Source organism: Podarcis gaigeae, assembly GCF_964106915.1.
Source record: "Podarcis gaigeae genome assembly, chromosome: 10".
In the NCBI taxonomy this organism is placed as follows: domain Eukaryota; kingdom Metazoa; phylum Chordata; class Lepidosauria; order Squamata; family Lacertidae; genus Podarcis; species Podarcis gaigeae.
This window is the reverse complement of record NC_139686.1, coordinates 31,924,424-31,951,449: the sequence shown is the minus strand read 5'-3', so window position 1 is coordinate 31,951,449 and position 27,026 is coordinate 31,924,424. Positions and strand designations below refer to the sequence as shown.

At 43.3% G+C, this 27,026-nt stretch overlaps 1 protein-coding gene and 1 long non-coding RNA gene across 17 annotated transcripts in view; one reads left to right on the top strand and one right to left on the bottom strand.

Moving 5' to 3' along the window:
- The window catches only part of TCF20 (transcription factor 20), a 191,282-nt gene that overhangs the window by 75,239 nt on the left and 89,017 nt on the right, over positions 1 to 27,026 (top strand). For 12 of the 15 annotated variants that reach the window (XM_083698522.1, XM_083698534.1, XM_083698533.1 and 9 more), the window contains 2 exons: positions 17,867 to 17,923; positions 20,033 to 20,077. The gene's annotated coding sequence lies outside the window, so the exon portion shown is untranslated. Of the gene's footprint in view, positions 1 to 17,866; positions 17,924 to 20,032; positions 20,078 to 24,707; positions 24,921 to 27,026 lie in introns of those variants that run through there. The other 3 variants (XM_083698524.1, XM_083698518.1, XM_083698529.1) reach the window with 2 other exon arrangements.
- On the bottom strand, positions 14,441 to 24,583 carry LOC310825386. 2 transcript variants are annotated; one of them, XR_014555249.1, is made up of 3 exons: positions 24,400 to 24,583; positions 23,568 to 23,647; positions 14,441 to 14,740 (listed from the first exon to the last, which is right to left on the bottom strand). It is a non-coding gene; the product is annotated as an uncharacterized lncRNA (long non-coding RNA). The 2 variants fall into 2 exon arrangements; XR_014555250.1 differs by lacking the exon at positions 23,568 to 23,647.

Genomic DNA, 27,026 nt, shown 5'->3' with positions numbered 1-27,026 from the left:
GGGGAAGTCATCAAAAATTTATTGTATATACGGTCTCAGGAAGGAAAAAAGAGTGAGAGCTGTCCCCAGGAGTAGTCAGTTCATAGCTACCACTTCTTTTTAGCCGTGATGGTCATGGGTTACTCATAGCAAGCACCTTTTACTCCACAGGGCATTAGAAGACTTTGGGCTCTCAAATTTCAGTAGCACACTGTGTGACGCTAAAATTTGGTGCCCCCTGCCTCTCGGGCTCCATTCCACAACACTGTTGTGGTGTCCCCGTCCAGTGCAGCCAAAGCCAGTGCAGTTATTCTAAAACCATCTCTGCTCAGGGACACCCTTCTATCAAGAACTAGAAACATATCCCCCCCCCCACACCTCTTAAGTGAAAGCTGGGAATCTAGGGGTTGTGATTCATATGGGGAGAAGGCAAGTACCCATCCCAGACCACAAATGTCCTGTTTTGCCAATCTTTTGCTCTTTTCTTTTCTTTTTATTTTGAAATAGGCAGCTTGGAGCAGGTCAGAGGGGAAGGGAGCACAGTGGCAGCAGGCAGCTGATCAAATGCCTTCAACAGGACAAGTGCTTATGGAAAATGCCTTATTTACCCCATTGTTTATAGCATTTCATACTTCACACTTATCACTGACTTGTTCTTGGAAATGCTAACACCTTCCAGCTCCCATTATTCTTATCACCTGCCTCCTGGCTGGCAGGGGTTTTGCAGTTGGGCAGCTAAAGGGGCAAAATGATAAGGAAAGGAGAAATGGGAGGTAACCATGAAGTACCAACTTGGAATGTAAATCAGATCAATCAGAGAGGCTTTCTTCCTATTCTTTGTGTCAGTCTTTTTGTTTTAAGCTGTGCTAGTCTGGAGACATTCCCAGTAAGGTTTCCCTGAGAATGAGAATGACAGAAAAGCAGTTAGAAACACATAAATGAGGAATATGTTTAAGAGTAGACAAGGATCAGAAAATGGTTTTGGAGAAATTGATTAATTGGAGCTATGAGAAAGGGGTGTGTGTGTGTGTGTGTGTGTGTGAGAGAGAGAGAGAGAGAGAGAGAGAGAGAGAGAGAGAGGAATTTTAGGATCAGATGACTCCCCTGGGAAAACCACTCAGTAGGCCCTGGCCAAAATCCTTTGGAGGTTTCTTGCTCTCAACTGCTGCCGTTGCGGTTGTTTTTAAAGCCAGAGGCGGAGCAGCAGGCATGTCTCAGAAGTAATTAATCATGTATAGCGAAGAAGAGATTCTTCAGAGAGAGCACACCAGATTAGTTCTGCCTTTCCCCCTTTTGCAACTTTCCTTTCCCTCTCCCTCCTGCCCTGTTTTGATTGACTTGCTAGCTTTCCTGCTCCTTATTTTTGAATTACGGGGGGGGGGGGGGTTAGGTATAGTAATTCATCTACTCAGGTGTTTCTCTTTTCTTACACAGATATAAGCAGTATTTCTAGACTTTGGTGTTGAATACTTGTGAGAAAAGCAGCGAATAGAATGGTGGAGGGTTATTGCAGCGTAGGGTGTGCCCCTGATTCAAGTCTCAGCTTGCTATGATCTCTCTGGCAGGGAAGCCACAATCTCTCTCAGCCTATAATCTATATGCCAGCGTGTGGTTCTGCTGGGAGTTTGCTGCAGAAAGAGCTGAGTGCAAGGCTGCTTCCCTGAGAGTAAATTGGGACCCTTGAGTGTACCAATTCGAATGCCCAGCCTCCCCACCCCAACCCCTTTTTGAAGGACATGGTGGTGGAGTGTTCAGGCATTTGAAAGAAAACCCAAAGGGTCGTAATCATGACAAATGAATAGTGGTTCTCTTACCAGAACCACTGCAGTGCTAAGTTCCCACCATGTAACAGTGAAGGCAAGAGGGAAGAGAGCTGCTTTGGTTGGTGAATACCAGGTGCTCCGCATCACCTGTTGTCACTGTTGGCCAAACGCTCGTGATTCTTTCTTTTTTTGCACAGGGCAGCAGAGTGGGCTTTATATTGGGTGAGTCAGTATTACCGGTATGTCCATGACTGCTAAGGGGAGAATGTGGAGCTAGGCTGGAGCACGGAAAATGGAATAGCACTTAGGTGATACCACATTTCCTGCTGAGCACCAGTTGCAGCTGCTACACATTGCTGCCCTCCTACAATGCCCCTCATCTCTCCACAGGCAACAAGGCAGTTATTTGACATTCACAGAGGCAAAGATGACTCCTCAGTGCCATGCAGATTACAACTCAGGCCCACAGCAACTGTAGCTACCAGTAGGAAGCTAGCCATTCTGTGTGGGTTGCCAACTTTGTATTCTGCTAGGGTTTTCAGAGTGCATGATGGGCAGTACTGTAAGTCAGTGTTTTTCAAACTTTTTTGGGCAAAGGCACACTTGTTTCATGAAAAAAATCACGAGGCACACCACCATTAGAAAATGTTAAAAAATTTAACTTGGTGCCTTTATTGACTATATATAAAGTAATTCTCTTGAATAGGAATCAAATAAACACAAAGAAAGTATTTTATAATTACTTTATTATGAAATAGTAAGTAAACAGAAATATGAAAAATTATAAAATACTTCATTTTTTAATTTTTTTAATTTTTTGATTTTTCCCACGGCATCCCAGGCAACATCTCAAGGCACACTAGTGTGCCGCGGAACAGTGGTTGAAAAACACTGCTGTAAGTAACAGAGGAAGCTGTACCAAGTTGGAGGTGCTACCATGTAGACAGCTGCTTCTGTTGCTCTTCTATTTCCACACAAGTGTTAAAGCCTCAGGTCAAGTTGAGCATTCATCCTGCTTGTATATTTGGACCTGGGGGGAGCATGTCAAGTGATGGATATCTCGAGCCATCCCAGTACTTTGCAAAAAACTTTCTCTCCTCACATATACACTAGTACTGGTGTGTTAACTGCAGTGTGGTTAGCATTGTCCTCTGGAAAGCTTTTCAATTCTATATTCTACTCTACTTGGTCATGGGGGATCTGAGCAGGGCGATTCCTTCTAGTTTTGTGACATGCTTGTGCCTTGTATGCATACCCTCCAACATTTCCCCAATGAAAATAAGGACATCCTATTCTATTATTAATAATAAACATAAACATTATAAACATAATACAACATTAAACATTAAAAGTTCCTATACAAGACTGCCTTCACATGTCTTCTAATGGTTGTATAGTTACTTATCTCCTTGGCTTCAGGGCTGCACAACTCCATACCCTCCAACATTTTTCTGATGAAAACAGGGACATCCTAAGGAGAAGCAGGTTCAAATCAGAAAGTTCAACCATAGTTTTATTGGGTGACTATGGTCAAGACTGTTTGACTTCACCTTCGTTCCAGTTGCTGTTGGTTGCTCTAGTAGTGTGAATTCCTTACGTTATTAGCTGAGAGTACCAGCCAAACCAAAAGATACTGTGTTTTTAAAGTGGATAGTATAATTTGTGAGTTTGGATCATGTTAGCTGGTAAATGTTTGACTGAACACTCAAAAGACCAACTTATAAATCTACTAGGCTGCCAAACCTTGATATGTCTAAGGCCATGGAAAGATTCAGGGCTACTTTTTATAACCACTTCAGAAGTGGAAAAGCATTCAGGATGCCATTGCCCACCCTTTCATTTTTCATTTGGTACAGTGGTCTTGTGAGAGTGCATCCATGTAACAATTGCATGTTACCACATCCTGCACTACATTTGAAAATGGGCATATGTCAGAAAGTGGCAACTTAATTACCTCAGTTGGTCCTTTAAGAAACTTCCTTATTTTGGCCTATTATGGTTGTGATTGGCAACACTATTGGTCACCCACAAATGCCTGGAATGCTTGGCTACTGAGATTACTCTTTTACATTTCCCAGTATATGTGGAACTGTTTCCCAAATATGAATTTCCATGAAGGTACCACAAAGGTGTGGCATGCCCACAAGCAGTGTATTCGGGCATACAACTGTATGTGCACATAAAATATGTAAATAATCTGACTTTTGGCTGTAGTATATGTTTCTGTGGAAGCCTTCGGTGCTTATAAAGTTGTCATGCTTTTTAGCCCTTTCTATCCTTGATTTATGGGAGCATTTAGTTTTTAAAAATGATATAAGCATTTGCGTTTTATTGGTTAATCATAAGATTTTGATTCCTCCTTTTTGATGCTGACCTTTTTCATTTTTGATATACCGTAGTCATGTTTGGGGATGACTTCTAAGGCTGTGGCAAAGTGAATTTTCTGTATTGCCTGAAGGCAACCTATGGGAGGAGTGGGAGGAGATGAGCAGGACAGCACAGGTTTTTGTTTTTTTAAAAAACCCTCTGTACCCAAGAACTGCCACACTACCAGAGGCCATTTTAACCCTTCATTCTCCGCAGTAAAATAAAATAAAATAAAATAAAATAACGTGGCATTTGCATTTCTTTTTTAGTATAAAGACAAATTCACAGTGCATTGTGACATTGGACTTAGAGCATGATATATTTGGTTGGGTTAAAAAAAAACACTTGTTGGGCAAATAAGGAATAAAATATATAAATGCAGTTCTACTTTTCCTGAGGCCTCCTGTATTTCTTGAACATGTCTCAGGTTGGTTTTTTTGGGGGCCTTAGATATTTTCACATGTGAGGTGAAAAGTCAAAATGTCATCTCTTTCTCACACCACTCCCGGCCCTTCTCCATCCATGCTTTGGATTACTTTTCATTTTTAAAAAAGCAAACAAACCCAAATATATGGAGTTGGAAGTGGGGGTGGGGGAATGCCTTGAGGTAATGCTGGTCTTAGCCAGACTGTTCATATGCTGCCTCTGTGCTAGGCATGTGTTTATGATGAGACAAGAGCTGAGCAGAAGCTATATACCTTTGCTGTTTAAGGTGCAGAGGAATAAAGGGATGTTTGGGCAGATACCAGCCCACCAGAGGCAGGACAGAAAGCAGTTCAATTTAAGATGTGCTGTCCTTCTGGGAAGGCTTAGTTTTGCTTGGGCAAAACTGAGCAGCAGTGTAATTTGAGCTTTTGACATAACACAGAATGTGGTAAGTATAACTACCAGTCTTTCTTTAATCTCGCCAGCTGACAAGCAGGAGACCTGCCTTGGTTGCTGAAGTAATAGCAGGGAGCAAAGCCCCTTTTATCCAAGTCCTGCCTTTACCTGTCCTGCACCTGTCAGGTATGGGGAAAAGTGTGTGTGGCTTGGTTGAAATAATAATAATAATAATAATAATAATAATAATAATAATAGTAGTTTATTATTTATACCTCGCCCATCCGGCTGGGTTTCCATGGGCCAATATGAGAGGCCTCATGGGACTAATTAGTCCTGGGGCCTGGAAGTTCCCCACCATTGCCCTACATGATCCTACTGCAATTTTTTGGACATGGCTAGAAGCCTTTCTTAAGGGTGCTTCCACAGAAGGAAGATGTTTTTAAAATGGCTTGTTCATATTTGGTTTTGTATGCGTGCACCACTGGCACACAACTGTAGTTTCATTCTAATGCTTTTTAAAATATATATATAGCTCTGTTTTCCATCCACACCAGGGGCTAGTCTTTAATGGAATGTTTCTGTGCTATGAATTCTGCCCCCTCCCCTCAAAACCTGCCACTTCTCTTCGCTACCTTTGCAACTCTGGGCAAGTGTGCAGTTTTCTGTTTCTGTGTATGTATATCTTTTTTTCCAGTCCAGAGTAAGTGCGCAAGAGCTAATGTTTCCAGCCCTTAGCCATCATGTTTCACAAGGGACACCATGGTAGCTTGTGCTTTTTGTTGGACTCGGGGAGGGGCAAACATTCCACTTTTTCTTTTAATGCAGAGGTCTTGCACAAGTCTGATCTTTAGTTAAAGGTCTAAAATTCTGGTTGAAGTGGTGTTACATAAGACCTCTCTATTAAAAATCTTTAAAAAGTCCTGATGTATGTACTGTGATTACAGCTTCCAAGATAACCCCTCCCCCTCCTCGCCAAGATCTTAATAGAATAGCTCTTCTGAATGGCATTTTTGAAATTCCAGTGTTCCTTCAGCATGCAGCAACTGGTCGAAATAGGCACACTCGAATAATTTGGGCCCCCAGAAACAAAATGGCTAGGCCATGTTTAAGCATGGAAGAAATAGAAGTCAGGGTGTGGCAATAGAGACCTACCACTAAAATGTCACTACATGTGACAAACCACTCACTCTCCTGCAACTCCGCCCCCCCCCCCAACTTCAGTAAAATCCACTAAAAAGTTTCTTTTTAAAAAAAATATATAAAGTTTCTTACAGATATAACACATATCACAACAAAAGAAAAACAGAGAAAAAACAAGAAAAAAGACAAGATCACAAATATAAACAAAAAAGAAAATAAATACAAGGCACCTAAATACCTAAACAACCTAATCAGCTAAACAACACAAATTAATTGATTATTTAAACTTCTAACCTCATAAACATTTTTTGGGCTTCCTCTGAGCCCTCCCATCTGAATTTCCTTGTAATTAAAATGTAGCAGTTTTCTGGTATCATTTTTTAAAAAAAACACCACAGTATTCCAATTAAAATAAAATTTGTTAACTTTCCTTTAGGTTCTAAATCTTTTTTATTTAATTCTTTATTCTGGTACTTTCAAGTAATTTCTAATTTTTGATATCACAATATTTATTCAAATAGTCCTTAAATTTCTTCCACTTCTTGGTATTCCTCTTCTTTTTGGTTGCGGAAATCCACTAAAGAGTTTCAACAGTAGTGGTGACTGCAGATTTAGAACGGGTAGTTTTTGCAAAATGGACATCCCATAATAAGATGAAACCTGACTTTAATGTAAAATAAAAAGTATGGGCTGGCAGCATTGATCCAGCAATAAACCTCCATATGGAAGCACCCTATAGTGACTAGTTTTGGTTGTGTCCTCCTCTCCGCAGAGGATGCATCCCTGTTAGACCCCTTTTTCCTATTAAAAACTATTTTCTCAGATTAGTTAAGTATGTGCGTGGTTGTGTGTGGATGTGAAAGAGCAACAGTGCCAGAGTGATGCAGTGAAGAGTGTTGAACTTTTGGTACAAGGAAAGTGTTGAGTTCAAATCCTTTCTCATCAATTAAGCTCACTGGGAGGCCTCATGACAAGGTGCTTCAGCCGAACTTGGCACAGAGAGATAAGAGGATAAAATGAGAACCCCTTGTATGCTACCCAGAATTCCTTGAAATACCAATATGATACGTCATACCAATAGGATTCATAGCCAGAATATAATGTATCTGTGATTTTTTCTAAAACGTAGCTTATATATGTAAACTAAATGTGGGAGGAATGCTTCTAGAAGACAGTTGAGGGTTACACCAGGTTTTGTATATAAACCCTGAAGTAGTCATTTTTGATACATCAGATTCTTGAATTTGGCCTTGTGTGTGTTTGGGACTTAGAAGATAATATCTACTGCATAGCTGTGGGGCTTTTAATATAGGAAAATTGCCTGCATTCATTTGAGCTCCTCTAGTGAAAAAGAAGATTCCATCTTACTGCAGCTTGAATGAACCAGAAATTCTTCCCACCTCTGCAATAGGTTTGCTGCATAACCTTGATCAAGTCGCTTCATCTTTTGCACCTCTGCTGTTTTCCCTCCATTTCATTTTCTGATTTGGGCAGCCTGAAATCCTTTAAGAGCCCCCTGATGTCGATCTGTGTATAACCAACATCTAATCTTAAGCCTTTAAATATGGTTTCAACTAATTTGAGTTATTTAGCATTTGCAGCTTTGACTAATTAGTCAGACTGTTAATTGAGTAAAACATGTTTCCTATAGAATCTTAATATTAATGGAATATTCTTTCTGCAGAACTTTATTCCCTTTTATTTGGGAGTTTGCCCATTAGATTCTGGAGAGGCACTTGTATCTTTTAGGAATTGCTGCCATGCAAGATTCCTTTACACAGAGCCATCTTTCCCATAGGGCTTAGTGGTGCATCGCGCCAGGGTGCCAGCCTCTCAGGGGCGCCCCAGCAAGTGGGGGAGCTGCGTGGCTTTGCCGCCGGCCTCCCCTTTCCCTGCACGCCTGCCAACTGTGCCCCGCCAACCATAAGGCTGGCGGGTGCACAGCTTTCCTCCCAAGCCTCTGCAGGGATTGTTCTCCCACAGCGGCATGGGGGGAGAGTTGCACGCCCCCCCATGGTTGGCAGTGCGCAGCTATGGCCACCCCAACACTATTTGCGGTAATTTGGGAGCGCTGGGTGGATATTTGCACCCCGACACAACATCTGCTAAAGACAGCCCTGCCTTTTCACTCTTGGGGAGCTCCTGTCATGAACTCCAGGCTTTCCTTTCTTTATGCATTATTGAGAAGAAAAGGGAGATCAGCAGGTGGTTTCTCCCCTGACTCCCATCTCTAGTACTTCAGCTGTCAGTGCCAGACCTAGACAGTTTGCTATCTGAAGTGGAGCCATGGCAGATACCCATCCTACTAGGGCCAAACTTTATTTGAAATGTTACTCTGTCAATACATGCCTTCACCTATCTCCTTGATGTGCACGTGGCTCATGTGACCCTGCTGCCTGGAGGCTTAGACCAGTCTAGGCAAATGGGGGGAAAGCAGCCATGATCTATCCATGCGTCCTACACTCACAGTCTCTTGAAAGGTTCCTCCAGACTAGGGATGTAAGGAGGCAGAGATTTCTGTCCTATTGTCTGTTTACTGCAATCACCGCTGTTTCTGTAGTGTTACACTTTGGCTTCTGCTGAAACCTACGTTACTCATCTCACTATCTGCTGTGGCCAAAACAAATGTAATTAATTACATAATTAACCATGTCAGTGCATTTCAGTGGAAGGGAAGCATCAAGAACAATGGAGAAAAAAGCATTTCTGTAACATTTGTGGATTGAGGGGAAAAAACCTGTCACGAATGCTGCTCATATTTCTTGCGTGATTTCTGTTCTTGACCTCAAACAAGCATGCGAGGTGCAGGAATTTCTGCTCCCATTTCCATTTCCGATGGAATTCTCCAAAAAGCACCAGATTGCAGCAGATTGACTGGATATAGTTAAAGCAGAGAGAGGCAGATTTCCCATGCTTTTCCAGTGATGTTTAATGTTTGGCAAGCAAATGTTCTCCTTTCTTAGATTAGGAAAGCATGTCTGCCCTGTATGTTAGATTGCTGGATTATCCCCGTGTCATGTGAAGAGCGTGCAGAAACCTTTAGCTTACAATAGCAGCACACCCATTCAGAGTTTGCCAAAAATCCATTGTGAAGAGTCAGCAAAAAGACTGCATGGCAGGCTTACTGTAAATCAAATTATAAAAGTATCTCTCTCTGCATTAGTCCAAGCACACCACAACTCCTGACAGACTTTCTCAGTTCTCTCCCCCATATATACATTTTATCACCAACTTGTAATTAAACTCTTTTTGAGAGGGTATAAGACAAGGAGTCAAGTTTGCATTACTTTTTTGTTGAGCTAGAGGGAAATGTACTAATGGTGTAGAGAAATTGATTGCAGGAGGGGGAGGAAGAAACAGGGTGAGATTGGCAGGTGACTGCAAGCTTCAAAGAAATGACAGCAACAGCAGCTTCTCCCATCCCAATTGTATACTGCACTGCAGGTACTAAGCTAAGATGTGGGACATGGAAAAGGCTGATCAAGGTTGGTGCAAGGATGTGGGCAAAGGAAGGGTGCTGACTGAGGGCTGTTGCATGCTCCTGAAAAAGGTCCTGATGCTTTTGTGATGTAATGTTTGTTTGGATTTTCCAAAATATTGTTCATTCCTATAAACAATGAAGGACTGCTTTCCAAAATGTTACGATATACCACAGTCACTGCAGCACCTTAAATGCTCTGCATAAAATTATTCTGTAGTTAATTGCCCAGGGTTGCATTCTAATGCATGTTTACCTGGAAGTAAAATTCACTGAAAGATAGATTGAGTACACAGATGTAGGTATCAATTGTGATTCTTCTTCCATTGTTTGTATTTTTTTAAGAGGGGCTTGAAAAGGGCCCTTCTCATTTCCCTTTTATTCACATGTTATAAGGTTCCTTGACTGAAAATGCAGTTACTGTTGCAAATGAGATTGCACCATTTTTCTTCGCTTTCACAGACAATCCTTTAATACAATATATTAGTGTTCCTTCCTGCCCACCCCTTCTGTATATTTTATATTGTGTGGAGTTGGGAAAGAGGGATTTTGCAGACTTAATATGAATCTTCACTTGATGTATGCCTAATGAGTCTTTGTCACTATTACTAACTCATGCTTTGGAAATGAAGAATTGAAGATGAGAACTGCAGAGTGATAGTTATCTTTTTTTAAAGAAAAAAATCTACTGATTGTGTTTGTTTACTTGATGGGTGGGGAATATCAGAAGATGCTTTATTTAGCCTAGTTTTACTTACTCGGACTGGCAGCAACTCACCAGGATCTCAGGCATGGGTCTTCTGTATAATCTACTACTTGACCCTTTTAGTGGGAGAGGCCTGTGATTCAATCTGGAACCAAATGCATGCATGGCAGGTACTGTGGCACTGAGGGATGGTCCATCCCTTGAATATTTTGATAGGAGAGAAATTTGAAGCATAGAATTGTAGAATTGGAAGGGTCATCTAGCTAAACCACCTGCAATGCAGGAATCTTTTGCCCAATGTGGACTCAAACGCATGACCCTGAGATTAAGAGTCCCGTGCACTACCAACTGGGCTACCAGTAACACAGCTACTCAGTCACTTGCTAAATAATAACCCTCTTTAAGGGCCCATCTAGACAAGATGCAGGAGGTCCATTATGGCATCTCATAAGGGGATTTTTTAAAAAAAGTTAAAAGCAGTCATGGGAGGGGGGGAAGCCCAGCAGTGGCAGACCTTGAGGGCTCTAATTTCTGTGACATCCCTTCCACTCTACATCATAGTTGTGGCACCCCTGCAGTGCCCAGTGTGACCAAACCAGTCATGCTCGCCTAAATCTGCCTCTGAGCCCAAATTAGATTGGAGCCACAGCACTTTGAGAGAGCAATAAATGACCTCTCAGTGTTGATGTTTTACGCGTTCTGCAGATGCCCATGCATTGTTGCAGGCAGGAAAAGGGTTAAGGCCTCCCTCCGCGCTGCAGTCCTGATGTGGTTCCTCCTTTTAATTTAACATCTAGTTGGACCCTAACTATCACAATTCAAGTCATGGGATATGAGTTTCCTTGACTGAAAATTGGATATAGTCAGTTGCAATATGGCTGCAGAGTTGATGGAAGAGAGACACCGTCCCCACACACTGATGAGAGAAAGGAGGATTGCCTGGAGGTCACCCTCTCACCCCCAATAAAGAAAAACAGAAAGAGGAAGAATATCCTGGCTCCAGTGATTGGCCAGAGGATCAAGGTAAAACTAAAGGACCCCTGAACTGCTTAGTCCAGTCGAATTCGATTATGGGGTGCTGCGCTCATCTCCGCTTTCAGGCCAAGGGAGTCAGTGTTTGCCCACAGACAATTTTCCGGGGCATGTGGCCAGCATGTCTAAACTGCTTCTGGTACAATGGGATAACGTGACAAGTGCCAGAGAACACGGGAATGCCATATACCTTCCTGCCACAGAGGTACCTATTTATCTACTTGCGCTGGTATGCTTTCGAACTGCTAGGTTGGCAGAAGCTGGGACAGAGAAATGGGAGCTCACCCTGTCAAGCAGATTCGAACTGCCAGCCTTATGACTGGCAAGCTCAAGAGGCTCAGTGGTTTAGACCACAACGTTCCCTGTGTCCCCTTGGCCAGAAGATCAACAGCTGCTGGAAGGCTGCTTCCCTCTCCCTTCCAAACAAATAAATGAGACACACTGTGGCTGCAGAGGTGAGGGAGAGATCATCTGGTCCCAGTCATTGGCTAGAGGAAGAAAAAAACATCTGGGAGGCTTCCCCATCTTCCTCTAGCAAGAATGCCAGTGAGTGGAAGACCTTCAGCTTTTGTTTGTTTTTCTTTCTTTTAAAAGTGAAACTGTAAACATCTGTGATTACTTAAGTGCAGTTAAGAGCCAATCATGTTGCTTTCACTGGGGGCGGGGGGAATATGTGTTGTATGATTCTTAGTTTAAACTTTCACATGTGTAAAATTTGGCACTAAGAAGTGGAGGACATTTAAACTGTAGATATTGGCAGACTTGAACTTACTCAGTTGAGAAGAAAGGAACATGATTCCACTATCCTCCTCTCTTTGCTTTCTCATTCCCTTCAGCATACCTTATTGGGGGAGCGGGTGTTCCTGTAGTCCCTGAATCTGATAGTGATTTGCTGTCAGGGCTTGGGAAAGATCCTGAAGTTTAATTTTGCCTTGTATCTTGCCCTGTGACAAGTCTGGTGCTAGAGAGGCACTAGGAAGAAAAACTTGCTTTACTTTACAGTGAAAGGAATTATTTGCTCTGGTGCCCTGAGACAAACCATGGTTAACCACTATGCTTTGTATTTTCACTGCTGCTAATTCTTCCTCAAGGACTCCTCTCCACCCCTCTTCTTGTTAATAATCCCCCAATGCCCAGAAGCAAGCCTTTAGAAAATACATGTGTAAGAAAGGGAAGCTAGGGAATGCAATTAATATTCCTGTAATGTAACATCAGCAGCATGCACACACTGAGTAGAATATTAGAGCTATTAGTGATGAGAGTGCATGCAATATCTAGGTGGAGAATACAGTATGATTAATATGCCTCTAAGCAGCAGCCTCTCAGCTTGGGGAATTCTGTAGCATGGCCAAAATATTTCTTTCCTTTTCTTTTTCTTCTTAAATTACCTTTATATACCAACAAAATCACTATATGTAAAAAGGCATTCATTTGCTTTTGTGCTGTCTTGTGGAATTTGTGCTAGACCTATAATGAGCATTCCAACTCCTTTAACATCTTGCATCAGAATAACAAAGTTATTTTGTTAGCCTGGATAGATTCCGGGTGGGTTAACATTGCAAGCCTAACACCCAGCCTGGAGATGGTTTGGATGGAGCGGAAGTGCCCCTCTGTACCAGTCCTCCCAGTATGTTCGCAGAAAGCTCCATGGGCACAATTTTTCCACCAGCAATATTTCTGCTACTGGTAGGCTGCGAAATGGAGTGTTGCAGGGGTGGGACTGAGGTGACCTAGGATCTGCTGCATCGAAAGCTCTTCCATTTTCCCCTAAGAGGCCCAGGATTGGGCCCATCAACTATGCCATTGTTTCTTCCTTGAAAACCAATAGGGGGATTAACCTCCTACCCCAGAATGGAGAAAAAGAAAAACTGTCCTCAACTCCCACCCTAGCTGGCGCAAGCAGGGCTTAGTGTTACAAAAGTTGGACGCCACCCCCAATCTCTGCTGAGCTGTGGCAAGATACCAAGGGGTTCCAGGTGCTTGCCTAGGGTCTGTGTTCCTTTGAGAATCAAAATGCGGCTTAGACTGCCCTAGCTTTAAGAAATATGATTTAGTCACATATTTACACCTGGATTTTCACAGTCTGGAGGATTCCTCATGAAGTGACAATGGCTGTCTATTGTTTCATAATGACTTACATCCAACTAACCCAGGCTAGTTTGCTGCAGCCTGTATTTTTCCCTTAAACATCCCAAATATTAGCTAGATTCTACATTCATTACTTCATTCATTCATTGGTTTAGGAGGGTCCCCCCCCAAAAAAAACCTTATAACATTGCTTCCTCTGCTCTGCCACCTCATCTTCATCTTCACACTCACCTTCACCCCCACCCCCACCCCCACCCTGGGTAGGATTGCTCCCTAATTGTGTTTTGGGTCAATTGGTATCACATCCATGCTTTAGGATTATAGAATTGTAGAATTGGAAGCGAACCTGAGGATCATCTAGCCCAACCCCCAGCAGTACGGAAATCTCAGCTAGATCATACATGACAGATGACCATCCAACTTCTGCTTAAAAACATCCAAGGAGGTTCAATCATAAGGAGGAATGGAGGCTACAACAGCAAGTTCAGAGGAATCTCCAGCAATGTCCATCTTTTGCTTTGTTCCATGTCTTTGTGGCTCCAGCTGCAGAAGTTGAGTTGAGCTTCCCAGTGAGCTGCTTGTTTCTAGAATCCTGAGCTGGACTCTTAAGGATTCCTGGAAGATCAGTGCTGGCCATATGCACTTCCTATGTAGCCCTTTAGCCCTGGTGGATTGTTCTGTGTGCAAAGTGCCCTTTCAACAGAGTTCCCATCACCAATTCAAACTTGTATGCTCTAAATTCTCTACATATGACAACAAGAATATGTAGTCCCATGCTGCACACTGATACATAAGATGTGTATTCCAAACATGATTCTAAACATGGAATGTGTTCTTTTTATTTAAAAAAAGTTTTACCATTAGTTAAATAATGTAACCCACTACTTTCCAGTGCAACTATTGTGTGTTTGTGTGCATGTTTACACTTTTAAGGCACATTATTCCTTTCCCTTTCAAACTTGAATGCTCAGGGTATAAGCCAACTGAAGCTGAACTTCTCAAATTAGGTTTTCATTGGATTGAGCCATTTTAAAACAAACACAAAGCTGAAGAAGTTGGGAATATATATCAAAGAATGATATTTCATTTTATTAACAACCTGTTTGAAAGATAGCATCTGCCCTTGAACAAGAAAACATTTCTGCTGATCCTTGTCTCCAGCTTTGATCCACATCTGTTTTAAGTTTGGCTGTTCTCCAGGAATTTCTTCACAATACCCCTAGGCCCAACGTTTTTTAAGTCTGCTCCATACCTATGGGATGGCGGAAACTCATTAGACTTCTTACACTCTGCTGTAGATAATCACGGCCGAAGATAATAGAAATGATGCATGTGCTGTGGTGGGTTATACAATATTCAACCCTAAAGGTGAGGAAGAATTTGGACGGTAGGTTATCCAGGTGATAAGCAAGTGTCAAACAGGGCTAGCTGCTGGTTTTTGTGAGCTCATGGGCACAGACTGTCCATGCCCCTGCTCTAAACCCAGCTCACGTCTTTTGAAACTGGTCTCTCAGTAGGAAAACATGCATACATTTGAAATGTGATGTGAGATAAATCACATGGTTTAGATACAGGGGCAGCCAGATCCAGTCCTTTATGTAGGGAAATACACTGCACCATACATTTGAGAGGTCTAATGCAGGGGTGGCGAACTGGGCCTGGCCAGTGGGCCAGGTCCAAAGCTGGCCTGCTCTCTGTGAGCCACATCTGATGGGTGGGTGCAGCCTGTCAATCAGCTGAAGCCATATGACATCAGATGATCCAACTTCAAAGGAAGTATCTGAAATGCTACCGTTTCCACATGGAGAGTCAGCGAAAAAGGCACAGCTGTGGAGTTGCAATACATGGGTGTCGGGAAGAGGGCAACTGGGGAGCATTTGGGGAGAAGTCTGGCCTGTACAAAAGGGAAGGGCTCAGTTTTATCCAGGATGGAACTGGACTGTTGGGACAGGATAAACAGGAAGCTGGCACCACTCTAATGAGAAATAGGGCCAAGATGGGTGTTGTTTTTGTTGTTGTTTAGTAGTTTAGTCGTGTCTGACTCTTCATGACCCCATGGACCAGAGCACACCAGACACTCCTGTCTTCCACTGCCTCCCACAGTTTGGTCAAACTCATGCTGGTAGCTTCGAGAACATCATCCAACCATCTCGTCCTCTGTCGTCCCCTTCTCGTGCCCTCCATCTTTTCCAACATCAGGGTCTTTTCCAGGGAGTCTTCTCTTCTCATGAGGTGGCCAAAGTATTGGAGCCTCAGTTTCACGATCTGTCCTTCCAGTGAGCACTCAGAGCTGATTTCCTTAAGAATGGATAGGTTTGATCTTCTTGCAGTCCATGGGACTCTCAAGAGTCTCCTCCAGCACCATAATTCAAAAGCATCAATTCTTCGGCGACCAGCCTTCTTTATGGTCCAGCTGCAAAGGCAAATGAGTTAAGCAAAACAGAAGAGAATAAAGATTTGGAGAAGGGAGCAAAAGAGACTGCTGAAGGACCTAGGTGGGGTTACAACATTTGAAAGAAGATTATACAAAAGTTTATTTGCAGGTAGGGCTTATCTGGATGGGCTACATTCAGAATTCATGTCTCCACAAACCCAACCACTGCACCAGTGATGGTATTTAAACTTTTTCTGATGCATCAGTTCTTCTAAAGATTCCATCTACTGTTTGTTTAGACAGAAGACATGAGTTGTGTAAAAGTTCCCACAGTGAGGGAGGTTCAGTCTCTGTTGTGGCCGAGTATTATGCCAATATTGTTATTACGCATAGTTGAGGTTTCATTATGTGGAGGAAGCTGGATTGCCTGGGAACATATATATATCAGCTCCTAGCAAGTCTGGATTGGTTGACCAGTTAGCTAGGCTTTCATTAAAGGAATTTGTAGCAAAACATCCTACTTGGGATAAGGCATCACGAGCCCCATTACTTGCACGCTTGCCACGTAGCTGCCCAAGTAATAATACATATTAATTACATCTTGACACAATTTATTTCCAGTTACCTCTGCCTCCCTTGCTGAGTCACAATAGTCCAGCATACATTTCTGGAGTAAATTTGGCAATGGAGTTCTGTACACTTCGTCTGAAGCAATGTGGGTCTGTGCTCATGTAATAACCATGTTAAAACTGCAGAGTATCCTTTGGCTGAGATGGTCTTCTAAGCCTTTCTTATCAGTTAAAAATGCAAAGCCAACACAGCTGCTCTCCCAGTGCCTGTCTTCCAATTAAAATATATGGCTTTTAAGTCCACATAGAAGTAAAACAAATATGCTCGTTGCCTGTATGTAGCAATTAACATTAACTGCTTAGCCAATTGACTTTAAAACTTTGAAACAATTCATAACAAATTAAAAACAAATTAAAGCAGACTGCTTAGCTCAAGGACAAGCATTGCCATATTCACCTGGAAGTCCTCATAATCATAATTCTCATAATTTGGTTACAAGATCTTAAAAGGTGTCCAAATGCATATCAAATAGACAGTTTTCCAAAATATATAGTAAATAACACCAGTGCTATGTTAAGCAGTGTGCTAATTGCAAAATGGGGTGTAAAGTGTGACACTAAATGAGAAGAAATGATGGGGCTCATGAAATATTGGCATGCAGCCTGAAAGAAAGGAAATTGGGACTGCTCACTCAGATGGCTCTTTAGAAATCTCTTTCAAGCATCAATTCAGAATTATTTAGAGACATTAGGATGTGCACTAAGACTCTTGGGCAGTGAGCACTGAGAAGCCTGGGGGACTGATTGTTTATTCTCTGCGCAGTGCTATTTTTCTAGAAAAAGAGGTGCTGAAACTCAGCATGAAAACATCTCTTGTTCTCTTAGAATGGCAATGGTGTCCACCTGAGAGGTGCCAGAACTGAGTTCCAGAGCATTCTGGCTGAAAAAAAGCCTTATATATATTTATATATATATTTTACACACACACACACACACACACACACACACACACACACACACACACGTCCTATTAGAGAAGCCAAAAAATAGCATTCAACCCTGATTTTGATGTTTTGTTGGGTTCTTCCCCTTCTGGATAAAGAGCTTTTACACTAGCTGCAGTTTTATTTTTTTCTTATAACACTTGTATGTTGTGATATCAAGTTGCAGTTTTTGCAGAAGAGGTCTGCAATCGACAATTTCCCCCCTAGAGTTATAATGCAGCATTAAGTAAATGGAAGTTTTACAAGAACATCTTTGTTTACTTGCTAATTATTAATATTATTGAAATGACGGGTAACCTGTGTCCTTTTCAGATAACATTATCACATCTTCATCTTCACAACTGTCAGTGTGCTTCTTGTGTATTTCATGGTCTACTGTCACATCAGGTTGTTGCACAACTCGATGCCCTGTCACATCGGTGTTGTTGTATTATGGCAGAGATTGCTCCCATCTGCATGCACTCTTTGGCCCATTCCCTCCCCTGCCTCGTTTCCTTGAACATGGAAACTGTATGAGGACATGTGTCTTCCCTTTTTCCAGGTAACAATTGCTGCAAGAGATCTACAGCAAGATGGGGGATGGGAGAGAATTGTGCAGGTAGGGGTTCTTTCATCATTTTGTGATAATTTTCCATTTTCCATAATGTAATGATGCATATGAGCCAATGTAATACTCATAGCTCTCAGCCACGGATGAGGAAGGACAGATTGGCAATTGCTCCTGAGCTAGATCAATGTGAACGGTGTTTATTTTATAGATTTAAACATGCATTAATACTATCAATTATTTTACAGTAACTTATCAGTTGAATAAACAAGCCAAAACCCCCACAAAAATGTAATCAGTCCACTGTTGATTACATGGCAACTGTATCAGTTGTCTGTCCCTAGTTGGATAGCCAAAGCCAGATTAAGATAGTTGGGAGTCCTGGTGCAGTTCTCAGCAATAAAGCCCCATTCTCCCAAAAATGGAATACATGAAGTAAAATACCAAAAATGAACTCATGTGGCATCTGAAAGACTAACAAATTTATTATGGCATAAGCTTCTGTTGACTACAAAAAAATACTTTGAGCCTCTCGTGTTTCACAACTCGCAGCAAAATGCAAACAGAAAGCATTTTGCTAACCTTCATAAACAAAAATGAAAATACTCTGAGCATGTGCAGTTTCACATTCTACTGTAACTCACTTTCACTTCTTATTATCTTTGCTTACTCGCTTGGGCTAGTCAACAATTCTCAGCCTAGCCTACCTCACATGGCTGTTGTGAAGATATCTAAGGACATATAAAATGGTGGCAAAGTGGGACTTGATGCTTGTAGATGTCAGATTTTGTTTCCATTTACCCTAGTGCTACATCTTAGTGCTATGAGGAGCCACCTTTTTCTGCCCCTTCATAAATTAGTATCGCTCCAAGCCTTCAACCAATCTTAATCTGGTTAGATTATAGCATTCTCTAGATGCAGATGTCCCACTTAGATATAAAATCACAAAATATGCAGCAAACATAAACATGAAAATATAGTCTGTAAAACTTTAAAATGTGCCCTTTAAAGCTAGTTCCAAAATATCCTCTCAAAATGTGCCTTTCCAGAGTTTCCTACTTCCCCCCAGCATAGAAAAAACACCATATGTTTGGTATGTTAAAAATGGTTTGCTTGCAAACTCTCCAATGGTCAGATTCATGTGCTTCAGAACACAGGAAGTAAAACTTAGTTACAAAATGGTGAAAATTCCTAAATTACTGGTATATGAACTCAAGCGTGGCTTGTGAGAGCCATGCAAACTGAGCTACAGGTACCAGCTCAAACCTCTTCACATGCTGAGCTTCTCAGGGAGGCTAGGAGAGAACAGTAGGGCTGATTACTTAGTCTCTCCCAAGGTGAACTACACCTAGCAGTACGGCTAACTCTATGGTCTTAACCCCTTCATGCATTTATTAGACTTAAGCACTTTAGTTATATGAAGCTGTTATCCCCCACATTTTTCTTAGCCAGTCTAAATAAAAAGAAAGCTTTACAGGGCAAAGTACCTGTTGGGCCTGTATTTACTGCAATGGGAGATAATACATACTAACCCCACAGCCCTTTCTCCCTGGTCACTAAATGTACAGTACGTAGTAGGCACTAAATGAAGTCAACACTAAGGTATTTCTCTTTGCCCCCCAATATTCAGCATTTCAGGAGGAATCTGCACTATCCATCTTTTTCTAGGATGTCACTCAAGGCTGATTCTTAGATTCATTTTTAACACAATATAGTCTTAGGGCAGGAGAGCTGTACCTTTTCAATTTTGCATGAGGAACTATTTGTGTGCAATAGTTTAACCCCCCCCCCACACCTGATAACTAACAGTGTTTAAAAAATGTGGTTGTTCTAAGGTCTAATGAATCCAAGAACACAAGTTTGAATTGGGTATTATTCCAACAAATGTCTCCCCTCCTATGTGAAATAAGATGAGACACCATTACATGAGATAACAATACCTTTTCAATGGGACAGTGAGTTGGCCCTCAATGGTGGGCTTGTAAATCTCTTTTATATCTCATCAGTTCATTAGTCACACTTGATGGCTTTTACCTGAATGTGTGAATTACCTCCATTAGGAAGTGATAAGAAATCTCTGTCTGTTGTTTTTATATATATAAAAAATAAACCGTGATGCCTTTTTCACATGTATGACTAATCTATCATTTGATATTGCAGGTGTGAAGCTATGAACATGCATGTGTGAACAGGACCTCTGACATGGTAACTTTTTGTTTTTTCTTGTGGGGAATATAATATTTGACACCAATTGCTCCACATGTGAAACTGAGGCAACAAAGGCCCCATATGAGGACCCAATCACATCAAAAACTAACGCATCCCTTTACTGCAGTAACTAATACATTTCCCTAGAATTTGTTCCAGAAAAGCATCTGGGGAAAGTGTTAGGAAAGCATAACAAATGTTTGCTACCACCTGCCAGGGAATTAACAGTGTACAAATATCCCTAAACAGAAAAATGCACGGTAGAATCTCAGAGAGCATGCTTAGGGTCTTCTGGAAAAGGTCTTCTTGATATGCAGAAGTAATTTTTAAAAATTGTCTCTCTCATCTTGGCAATAGTTGCCAGAGGGAAAGCCAAGTTGAACATATGATGCAGAATTGAAAATTGAAAAGAAGACCATCTTAAAATAGTCACATGTGTTTCTACCATAGGGAATGGGCCATTGAAACTGACCTTAAAAAAAAAATAATTCTCTTGGTTTGGATTTTTGATTTGTACTAGTAAGCAGCCTTTAATTCCGTGATGAGCTAGCTACCTGTGGTACTCCAGGGGTTGTTGAACTCAATCTCAGTCCTAGCCAGCATGACCAGTGGTCAGGGATGGTGGCACCCTGCAACATCTGGAGAGACCTACAGATTTTCCACCCTTGCTTTAATTGTACTGTGCATATGTACCAGGACTGAAAGGTTCTTAGGATGTAAAGGAGGTTGCCAGATCTGTTCACAAACCAGTAAACCTGAAGATAATTTTAAACCCTAGTGTTTTCATTGAGACTAAATAAGCTTAAACCTTTGCATTCTGGCTTGGGACGCGGGTGGCGCTGTGGGTTAAACCACAGAGCCTAGGACTTGCTGATCAGAAGGTTGGCGGTTCGAATCCCCGCGACGGGGTGAGCTCCCGTTGTTCGGTCCCTGCTCCTGCCAACCTAGCAGTTCGAAAGCACGTCAAAGTGCAAGTAGATAAATAGGTACTGCTCCGGCGGGAAGGTAAACGGTTTTTCCGTGTGCTGCTCTGGTTCGCCAGAAGCGGCTTAGTCATGCTGGCCACATGACCCGGAAGCTGTACGCCTTGCTCCCTTGTCCAATAAAGCGAGATGAGCGCCACAACCCCAGAGTCGGTCACAACTGCACCTAATGGTCAGGGGTCCCTTTACTTTTACCTTGCATTTTGGCTTAACTGATTTGTAAAGTGAAGCCCCACTCCCATCCACTAGAAACCGTATGTTGCCTTGGGACATTTAGATGAAAACTGGACTACATATACCTCAAACAAACAAACAAACAAACAGCTTTTTTGGCTACCTTTCTGGCTAGTTGGCAGTTATTGCTCACAGGCTTTCAATTGTATCTTGAACTATAAAGTTGGGGGGGGATCTTCTTTTAAAAGAACTGAGTTCTTCAGGAAAATATAGTTCTATTTCATCTGTGATCTCTCTGAAATCCCACATTTAGCTTCTGTACCATATGAATGAATATAAAGATGAACAACAGTTGCAGGTCTGCAATGTTTCTCTTCAGAATAAGATTCACCTCCCTGCATCCCAACATGTGCATATACAAACTTACTTTATTACATAAAAATGAGACATTATTTCTGACATTATTTATTTATTGCCTTTGTCTACCGTCCAGCCAAGTTCTCTGGGCAGTTCACGTGAACGATAAAATACAAATTGCTTACAATGGAAAATGAATTACCGTATAATGACCATAATGAAATAGCTACATTTCTAAGGACTAAAATTCAAATTCAAATAGTACTTTCCTGAGTTGTGTATAGCATTTGTATCCACAGATCCAATCTTTCTAGTGCCACTGTAAAAATGTACTTAGGTGAGAGGTGGGTTTGGTTTCTTCAAGTCTTTGGAGGGGCTTGAATGCCACAGTGGCATCCCAGAGAAAACATGCACCTTAAAACATGCAAACCAACCTCAAATGATATTCAACATAATCTGATAAAGAGACAGTAAAAACGACAAGATTTTGGAGAAAATTAACAGATATGGGGTTGTCTTCAACATGGGGTTGTCTTCAACGTGGGCTAAAGGGATCATTCTGTCAGTGCAAACATTCCTGCTCATCCAGCGGAACAATCTTTCTTCTCCTCTCCCACATGCTGTTCTGGGGGTTCTCCTGACCCACCAGAGCAGATTTGGGGAGGGTGTGGGGTGCACAAGGGAGGAAGAGAAGGGGGAAATCCCATTGTGCTAGTAGGAATCCTTGTGCTGCCTTGTTCCAGGGCAATGAGTTAGTTGAAAATGGCCCGCTGTAAATGACTTAGGTAATGTTGAATATTATCCTTCACTTTAACTCTGCAATAATACTACAAAATAAAAATAGTATCTCCTGTGCCTGTGTTTTTTCTTGTGACATACTCTTTCCATTTCACCAGTGGGTGGTGCCAGGGTTGCCACATGAAATGAGATTTCTGTTCTCTACTGGTTATTGACCGAAATATATATTATATATAGATTTCTGTTTAATATAGCCAGTGTCTTTTGGAATAGCCAAGCTTTTATATATGCAACATCTTGAGATGTTAGCAGGCACTCTGCATGTATCTGTGCCCCGGGGAATTTCTTGGTATAGAGGTAAGAATAAAAGGTAGTTTCTGAGCAGCTGTAATACTGAACCAACAGCTTTGTTTTGTTTTAATAGGCCACTTCTTAATATTATTTTAAAGACAGAAATTTACTCCTCCCCCCTCTCTTTTTTATGACTGAAAGCCAGCACTCTGGTAACTGTGACATTAGTTATTCCTTGCTGCCAAATGTACCTTATACTACAGCAGTTACATACGCTTCAGGTTACATACGCTTCAGGTTACAGACTCCGCTAACCCAGAAATAGTACCTCAGGTTAAGAACTTTGCTTCAGGATGAGAGCAGAAATCGTGCTCCGGTGGCGTGGAAGCAGCAGGAGGCCCCATTAGCTAAATAGGTGCTTCAGGTTAAGAACAGTTTCAGGTTAAGAACGGACCTCTGGAACGCATTATAAGTACTTAACCCAAGGTACCACTGTACTGCATATACATAGGCAGGCACACAGGGATTGTGGCAAGGAGGGCAGAGTACAGAGTGACACCACCCCACTGCTGCTTCCAGAGACAGTTGCAGGGAGAAGCTGCAGATCCATCCCAGTCTTTTTCTTCTGCCTGCATCCATCTCTGCCTCATGGCTCTATCCAAGCTTCACTCACTGCCTTCCGTGTGGAAATATCTGTGGGGGTAAGGGGCTGCTTTTGTGGTGTGCAAGCAAGGAGAAGGAGAAGCCATCCTATCATTGGCTCTCCAGATGTGTTCTGCCTCTGATCTGTTTGATATTTTTCTCTGCAGGAAAAATGTCCTGTTTGGGCTTATTGTTTACACTTGTTACAGTTGTTTTGTTAGGGTGTTGTTGTTTTCTGTCCCCCCCCCACCCTTTGCCACTTCCTTGTCCTTATTTGTTAGTCTTGTTGTTTTCCTCCCTACATTCTTCTTTCATGAAATAAGTAAGTATCCCTGGTGGCCTCTTAATTATTGGAAGTTTGGTTTTGATGCTGGTTTAATGTCTGAAAAGGAGAGAGGAGGAACCTAGTTTAGACTACTATTGAACAAGCACCGAGTCTGCAGATCTGACTCTTGCCTTGAAAAGGATAACTGTAACACTCCTCTTTTTTGTCCTAAAAATTCAAAAGATGCTAATTATTCTTCCTAAACATACCCTGCCCCCTAGTCTGGGTGGTTATAACCCTTTTCTGTACAGAATCATTAAACATCCCTGGAAGATGTTCCTGCTTCTGTTTTCCTGCTAATATCATTGCCCACTTGGTTGCTGGCCAAAGCGAGAATGTCACTTAGTAGTAAATAGTGTAGTATACTAAAGCCACTTGCTCTTTTCTATCCTTGGCTCAGCCCCTCTGCCTCCTGTTGAGTTAGGTAGACATGAGGACAAGTCCCCCTCGTGGCCTTTCTAGTCCTAGGCCCTCTCACAGTGAGAGATAGGCAGCAGTTCCAGTGTGTGGTTGTGAACTTCTGTCTGTGGGTCCTTCAAGTGAAATAAGCAGATTGACTTTATTGCACCTTTGACCTTCATGTAATCTATTCAGGTTACCTCTTCCCAGTGCAACTGATTCTAAACTGCTAAGCATGTTCTGCTGTTTTTATTTCTTCCAGTGACAACCCCCCCCCCAGCTTCCCTGTCCTCAGTTCTTCCTATCCACAATGCACACTTGATCTTGACCACCAAACTGATCTTGGGATGGTTGTGTCCACACTCTTTGAAGGGGAAGTGCTTGTGTGCAGAAAATAATATTTTACTTACTTATGGCAGGGGAGAGGGGCTGCTTCTTCCCCATTATTTTCTCAATCCATCTTGAATTATTATTTTATTAGACACAAAATAATGTGTGTATTTATTTATTTATGTGTATGTATATATATATATACAGTATATGTATATGGTATTCCCTCTGGTAGTCCTTCTCACTGTGATCCCTTTGTTACTCTTGCAGATATGTGTTTGAATAAGAGCCTTTCCCCCCTCCCCTCCCCCTTTTTATTTTTTTTTAATCCTCCGCGCTCCATCCTGCAGTGAAGTCACAATCCAGTGTTTGTAGACTCCATGTGATGTCACAGAGTCAGCCTTGTGACTTCACTTGCAGGCTCAAACAGAAGGTGCAGACGGGGCTTGAAGAAGAGGGGAGGGGGGGAAATGAAAGCCCCCACCTCTTCCCATCCCTCTCCCCCTCCCCGTTATAAAACCAGTAGCTGAGATAAATCGGAAGGGGGTGGGGAGAAGCAGCAGGAGGAAAAAAAAGAGCCGAGAATGATGCCTGAAAGCAGGTACAGTAGCTTTGGCTCCATGTCTGCGTTCTTCTTCTTGAAAGTTCCCATTGGCCCGGAGAGGCCAGATCTTGCAGACCACACGCGCTGGGCTGTGTGTGTGTGTCTGGGTGTGTGTGTGTGTGGCGTGGGGCTGTGTGTTCTGTGCGAGCCACCCAGTGACGCTTCGGCTGTGCGGTGCATTCGGCGGCGGCGGCGGTGTCTGGGTCTGTGCATGCGGGGAGGGAGGCGGGGAGCGATGGCAAGCGAGGGGCAGGCGAGCAGCTTCAGCCCATTTCTCAGGCGCGCAGCTGCCGTCCTAGTGGGCTGGCCGCCGCGAGCCTCCGGCTTGGCCGCTCGCAAAGGCCCTGGCTGCTCGCTGCAGCAGTCTGTCTTGCGGCGTTGCAGAGGTGACAGAAATGGGTTATTGGGTTCGCGCGTCTCTTAGGTGGCGGCGACCGTGCGCCCCCCTCCTTCCTCTTTTTTCGCAGTTTCCCGGGGGCGGGCGCGGGGGCCTTTGATCCGAAGCAGCCCGGGAGCAAAATGTGGCGCAGGCACCCGGGAAGGGAGCGAGGTGCCGGGCCTCGGGGTCACATTCGCCCAGGCGCCTGCGTGCGTGTGGGCGAGAAGAAACCTCTCCATCTTTTCCACTGACGACATCACAATAGCAATGCGGATGCAGCCGCCACGCAGTGCCCCACGAGCAGGAGTGGGGGTGGGGGAGGTTTGCTGGAGCCGCCCCTCCCTCCCTCGTCTCTCTAGCGACGTTTTCTATGCCGTTTGTCTTAAGGGGGGGATTTTTGGGTGGGGTGGGGGGTTTAGGGAAATAGGATCGGTCACAGGGCGGCTTGCCCTGAGCCCTGCGCTCCCATCGAGTTCGGGGGAGAGAATGCTTTGCTGGCTCCGGCTGCCGAGGAAGCCGTCATTTTGTGTTAGCGCGTGTGCGTCTGGCAGAGGAAGGATCGGGGGGGTGGGGGAGCGGGGAGGAGAGCACGACACTGGAAGGATGTGTGTGACATTGTGTCCTCGCTCCCTGCTTGTTAAATGCACACTCCAGGGGAGGGGGAGGACTTCAAAGGCCCTCTGCAGAGAAAGGGGGTCCTTTTGGAGAGGACCTTGCGCTCTCAATCACGTCCGCCGAGAGGCTTTCTGACAAAAGATTGCGGGCGGCAGAGGGTGGGTGAGATCTGTCTTTAAAATGAAGGGCTGGAGGCAGGCGGCTACCTTGCCTCACACAGATCTGCCACGATGCTTTGCCTATCCTGATGTGTAGGTCAGGAGTCATTCACTCTGCCCCTTTTATTCTTGCGCCCCAATGGAGGGGGCGGGAGGTGGGGGTGCCTGTGGGGAGAGGTGCACGAATCTTTACGGGACCAATGGCAGAACCTCCAGGATGCCCGTTTCTCAGTCCAGATCACCAGCTGCTTTAATTCTGGAGCACCTCTGCAGTCTACTTGAACAGAGTCTGATGCAGAAAGACACCTCTGCCATTACTGGCCTGATTTCTGAGGGCAAATGCGTGTCATTCATCCTGCAACCTATTTGCCTAGATAGAAATGTTCCAAATCTGGTGCCTTGCCGGTTCCCAGACCAGCCTGGAAGCAGCCTCCGAAGCCTGCGCTTGGCTTTTGTGCCCAGCATGGAAACGCTGGGAAGAACCATAGTGAGCAATGAAAAGAAGAGAGACATTTTGGGCACCTGTCAAGGCTAACAAATGCATTGCGGTTTTTTTATGGGCCAGTGCCTGCTTTGTCAGGTGTATGTGGAGTAATGTTTAAAAGTGATTGCTACTCAAGTTCAGATCCTGGCTCAGCTGAGAAGCTAGGCATTGGCATTCAAATGATGTGTGTGCACTGCCTCTTGTGATGGACTATGCAGGGTGGGGCCCTCCCAATATTTTATTCAAGTTGGCACCCCTGTCTGAGTGCAACCCCTGTTGCAAGGTTATTGTGAGGCTGGAACACGTATCTGCAGCAGAGGGCAGTGATCTTCTGGACTGGTAGGCCAGAGGCATGGAGGCTGACAGTAGGTAGCGCCAGAGCCATTCTAGTTTTGCCCCGTCCTCTTCCCTGCTGAGTTGTACAGGGCCAAGCTGAGACTAAGGAGGAGGAAGCTGTCAGCCAGGCC